Consider the following 6,000-nt stretch of genomic DNA (forward strand, 5'->3'; position numbering starts at 1 on the left):
TGTAACCACCCCTTGTAAAACAGTTAACAGTCCCTGCCTTAGTGCACCTCCTCGTGACAGAGGGTGTATGGACTCAGTTATAAAACGACCGAAGAATGTCACAACGTAGGCGCAAGAAATGTGCGCTGATGTTGCTTCCTTCCTTTACTAAGGATTCATTGATTTAGCAGTTTAATAATTTAGGAATGATTTGGTAAAGATTCATGGACCAATTTATGTGCTAGTGTTCTACTCCGCCGGAGCCAATACTCTTGGGCCTTCTGGAATTTGTGTTGTTGAAGGAGACAAGACCATACATAAGCCAATTTCAGAATTTTTAGTTCTATAAAGAAATTCAAGAAATTGACATCTTGTTTCCGTGATATGTAGAAACGACATATTTGCACATAGATTTCCAGCTGTAACCCAGCTTCGTTTACAAGTCATAGACTGCTTTACAGGAGTGTTTTTCTAGTGAAATATCACAATTTTATCATTCAGTGCTGTACATTGTGTTCTGACATGACACCATTTCCTCAGAGGTAATCGTGAGAGTAGAAGCTCGCCAGGGAACTGCGCAAAATATGGAACGCTTCACGAATTTGCGTGTCATCCTTGCGCAGGGGCCATGCTAATCTTCTCTGTATCGTTCCAATTTTAGTATATGTGCTGCCGAAGCGAGCACGCTACAGACTCCGTCCACCAGTTATATAAGGCACGGCAGCCTCCTGCCTCTCTTACTTAGGGTGACTGATGTGCGCGTCTTCCCGGCGACCTCGGGACCTTTGGGGGAAATGTGATGACAGGAGCCAGTCGTGAGGCTCTCACGTTTGGTGCTTTGCTGGCTAGGCCGCGACTGACCTGTCGAGTTTACCTGCCGGGTGGGGCATGCAAATGAGAGCCGCGCCCGGAGCACCCTGGGTAAGGGGGCCGTTCGTGGGACCCAGGCCCTGGACCGTGGGTCCTGTGGCGGTCGCTCTGGCCCCGCGGAGCATGTCGGGAGGGGCGAGCACGAAGAAAGCCCCTGTGCGTTCGGCGCCTCGAGGGCCGGGCGAGCGGCGGGCGAGCCGGCTGTGAGGCTGCTGTGGTGCGTTGGGTGGGCTGGGCAGGGCTGTGTCGGCGTCACACTTTTAGAGCACATTTCCCATTTAAACTTCCCTGAAGAATACTCAAAAAAAAAAAAAAAAAAAAAAAGGAAGCACCTGGAAAGTTAAGGTAATTCCTTAATACTACCTAATATCCACTCTAGGTTCAAATGTCTTTGACTTTTTCGATGTTGCATTTTATAGTTGGCTTGTCCTATGTACCCAAAGGAGGCCCCATCCCACATTGTATTTGGTTGCTATGCTTCTAGGTCTTTATTATCCCAAGGACTCCCCATTTCTCTTCATGCCATTACTTATCGGCGAAACGGGATATTTACCCTGGGGACCGTCACAATTCTTGCATTTGGCTCGTTTCTTATTGATGATGTGGTTTAACTCATATTTCATTCCTCCATGTTTCTTGAAAATTTAGATATAAAGGCCTAACTAAATCCTGGTTCCATTTTTTAATCTTGTGGTCTTCATTGGCGTTTACTTCGTATTGCATCTCAGCTTAAGGTATGTAATGCCTGGCTGAACCAGTGGGTTCAGGGGAGGTCTTCAGCCTGACCCTCCATGATGGTTTCCCAGAAATCTTTTACTTCATGATTTTAGAGTACCATGATGAAAGTCCAGTTAGACGGTCTGGTGGTTTGTTTGTCGGTTTGTTTTTAACCATTGGCTCATGAGCTGTAAAGATCTAAATAAACCCCAGACCCCTGGTGTCCAAATTATATGCCCCAAGGAAGAAAATTGAGAGACTGGAAGAAGACATGAAGGAAGAGTATTGATGTTTGAGTCTTTGGATCATTCTACCCTTTCCATAATTTAAGTGCGCCAACAAATTACCTTTCTTGGGCTAAACTCAAGTTGTGTTTTTGTTTCCTAAGAGACTCTTCTGGAACCACTTAATGTTGGTCCTGAGTGCTGGGTCTCTAGGTGTCTGTTCCTCACAGTCCGATAATCCTTCAGCCACAAGGATTCTTGTGTACAATCGGTTGGATTAAGAGATATAGCTCTACCCAGCCTCATCTCTGTTTGAACGCAGACTGATGTGTTTTTATTTTCTGAACATTGCTTTCTGTCAGACTATCCATTAATTGAAAAGCCTCATCCAGTAGATAATGTGCTAGAGACATTCAAATTTAACATTTTCGATTTCCTTACTCTATTCTCTTGTTTCTTTTACACAGTTGTCCTTTTCTCCCTAAACTTTTGTGTTCCCCTACAGTGCTGTTCCTCTTGTTTCTTCTTCCCCCGTAACTCCTCCCATCTACATTGCATACTTCACTGACTGAACACATTTATCCAGTTCATGTATACATTTGTAATCACTCTCATGTCATCACAATACAAATTTGCAACACTAACACTATTGGCTTCTGCTAAACCAAAGAATCTTTAAGAGCCCATATTTACATTTTGACAAAAACAATTCTTGCTCTTTTCACTGGTTTGGCATGTGTAAATCTCCAATCACTTTCTTAGGGGGAGATAGTGTTCCTCATCACATCTTTTGGAAGTTCTATAGAAAAGTTAGAAGGCAGGTGGCCTTTTAGTTAGATATCTTTTGTATCTTAAGAATTGACTATTAAGAAAAGAAGAAAGTTTCAATAGGTGTTGTTAACCAATTGACTTTAGGAGAGATTGATTTAAAGCATTTTTCTTATAAAAAATTAAAAATGAAGATTTTTCTCAGCTCATTGAATTTTTTAATAAGAAAAATGAGTTTTATTTTTATATTCTGGAACATTTGGGATTTATTACCAAAACTATTATCATAATCATTCCAAGTGTATATATTAGCAGTGGAATAAAATGATTATCTTTCCTTTTTTAAGTGGTATGTAAAACTATGGTGTGTCTTATAATCAGTAGCATTTTAGATCCAAAGAGATGTAGCATCTCATTTTTGAGAAAAGAAAACTGAAGCTGAGGTAAGTGTGTAGTGATTTCTCTGGGCAATATTGGCACTGGCTGTCCTGTCTTGTGAGGCCAAACCCATTGCTGTTTCCACTGTACCACTTGTCGTATTACTAGGCCATACTGTTTGCAGTAGGTTACAATGCAAAGAGTAAAAGACTTCAAGCCTGCCATTTTACAGCCACACTTCTGAATTCTTGTTTGACTGCAACAATAGGATAGTACACACTGATAAATGGAAAGTCGACCTATTCTTTTTCTTTTTATTCACAGAAAGAGAACATTCAGTGATATGACACAATTGAAATCACAGGGGAAAAACCACAAGTCATTTCCTCTTCAGGAATTTTACTCTAATTATCAAGAAGAAACTCAACCCAAATCCTCACATCCTCTTGAGTAGGGAACGGAGAAATCACTTAGAACCATGGCATCAATGATCAGCTTCACTTGGTGAACTCCAGCTGGGGGACAGGGGTTATCAACCTAGGCTGCAGGTTATAAACCACAAAGAGCTTTTTAAATACCAGTGCCAGAGCCCTCCCCTGAAGGTACTGATTTAATTGTTCTCCGTTTCTCTCTACTGTGAGATCTCCGCCTTCACAGATCTGCTTCAGGCTTATCAGCACCCTTCTTTCTTGCCTCTTGTCTCCTTTCTTTTCCAGCAGACACACTGTGCATCAGCTGAAGCTTGTGTGAACTCCCCACCAGGCCCCTTCCTTTGCTACTCCCTCCCTTTTATGGCTCTACCCCCTTCCCTCATGTTGCACTCACTGACTGCCCAGTATTTCTCAGTACTTCTCCTAAATGTCTCACCTGGAAGGAACTCCATGGATCTTTCAAAACTCACCACTCCTGGGTTTTATTTCTTCAGGGCTCTGCTAGTGAACCCGATAAGGTAAACTATGCTAGAGCACTGTTTCCCAAACTTGCCTAGTGATAGATTCCTAGACCTAACTTCTTAACAGTGTCCAGAGGATTAGCCTGTGCCGACGCATCAAAAGGATGATCCGGCCTATCTTCCAGATGACTTATCTGTGTTTTACAGGCTACTTTAAATGAAGTGAGAAAGTCACTGTGGTAAGGCTGACGTGAGATATTTTTATACATGAATTCCTTTCACAGCAGCCAGTTCCTTTTATTTGTAGCAGATAACCTCATGTTCTGCTTCACTGAAGGAAAAAATAAGTAAAACAACAAGAGAGACTATCAGAGATGAGCTTCCTTAATTTCTTGTCCTTACTGCAAATTTACCTAAATACACAGGCATCTCTATTTCCTGTCTTCTGGTTTCAGGGGAGTGGTGTCCCTTTATGGGAAAAACTTGTGCCCAGGTGGACAACTTGATTGTTTAGGTTCGTGAGAATACCCTCCAGGGTTATCTGTTTCCAATCCTGTGGAAACTCTGTAAATTGTAGATAACTGATAGCAGTGCAAAGTAATTCTTTTTTATAGATCTGAAATATCTGTCCTGACCAGTAGAGGTTCAATTGACTTCTATCACTATGGAAGAAGTTAGTTTTGCTACCGTTTGCACATTCATTCCAATATCCATTTACTTCATACATATTTGTGATTTTTAATTTCTCCTTTGAAAGGGTTACAACATCTACCTTCATTGATTAATATACTCTAATGTCTTTAGTACATATTCATTTTATATCTGTATGAAAGGCATGATTTTTACCTTTTTTTTTTTTTTAAATCCTTCCTAAACCTCACCTTTTTCCTTTTTCCTTTTTCCTTTTTCCCAGCTGTAATTTCTGGATGCAGTTCTGTGCCCCAGGTATTTTAAGAACCAGTTACCTAAGACCTCATGTTAAACAGTGTCACCATCTGGGTCTTCTTGATACTGCAGGCTTGTAACATATGCAGGCAGGACACCTGCCAAATATGGGCACTTTTTTGTTGTCAAGTTAAATTCTTCACCAAGAGTGAAAAGGGGGCTTCTGGAACTCTTCACCACACTGTGGTGGGATGGGTCTAGAGTATCATCTGAACGGCACTTCCTGAGTTCATCTTTGAATTCTGCCATTTTCAGTATTCTCCTGTCTGAACAGGCCAAGTTATTATTCAATTGGCTGGTCTTGCACACAAGTTAGTTCCAAAGATGAGCTCTTTGTAACACATTTCCAGTCATTAAAACTCAAGTGTAGAACATTCCTTTAAATGGTAGGATTTAACAATCTACCATCCACCACTGTACATTTTGGGAAGATGTCTGTAGCATATGTTGCTATGAAATTAGGTCTTGCAGGATAAGGCTGTCTGTCATTTTGATGTATTTAAAATTTTTAAATCGTCTTTTAACAGTTTGTAGGTCTTCTACTGAGATGCCCAATGGATTTACCTAACAAAACCAGGTATACTTTTTACCATGTAAGCGTAGCTTGTGGGATATATATATATATATATATATATATATATATATATTCTCAAAATGCCACTAGAACTTTGCTGAGTGTCTGTGTTTTCAAACTTTAATATTGTTCTCTATTAATTTTTTGATTTGTCTTTGTTTTGCTTACAGCAATAAGTCATTGCCTACTGTTGGTAGAGTGATTGGGAATATAGTATTACTGTCTGGTGAGCTGTGTGCATGAATTAAAGATTTGTAGAGATCTAGTCCTTGTGGGTGAGAGAAACAGAGAAAGTAGTTTGTTAGTTTTGTCTTCCTGTTCATCTGTTTGGGCTCAAACCAATTAAGAATGTTGTGTTCCACCAGGAAGGAAAAGAGTTTCTGATAATCTGAACCAGTAAATTTTTTGTGCTTCCGTGTTTACTCTTGACAATTGAAAATTTGTAACTAAAGCTATAAACTCTGTATCTTTGTGGATGTGTGTCTGTAATTCAGAAAGGTTTTTCCCTCTCATTGTATGAATGTATAATGTTTTTCTAAATCTAGGTGGTATTAATAAATTAGATTATAAAATCTCCAAAATTAAAGGAGCCCTGTTCTGATTGGCTTATGAGATAAGTGCTTATATAAGTATAATATTTCTATAATTCTCAG

The 6,000-nt window shown here is 40.1% G+C and overlaps 1 non-coding gene across 1 annotated transcript; it reads right to left on the minus strand.

The window, feature by feature from the left end:
* Positions 1–557: 557 nt before the first annotated feature.
* On the minus strand, positions 558–664 carry LOC123584501. The gene has a single exon (XR_006705468.1). It is a non-coding gene; the product is annotated as a U6 spliceosomal RNA (small nuclear RNA).
* Positions 665–6,000: the final 5,336 nt, after the last annotated feature.

This window comes from Leopardus geoffroyi, chromosome B3 (genome assembly GCF_018350155.1).
Source record: "Leopardus geoffroyi isolate Oge1 chromosome B3, O.geoffroyi_Oge1_pat1.0, whole genome shotgun sequence".
Lineage (NCBI taxonomy): Eukaryota > Metazoa > Chordata > Mammalia > Carnivora > Felidae > Leopardus > Leopardus geoffroyi.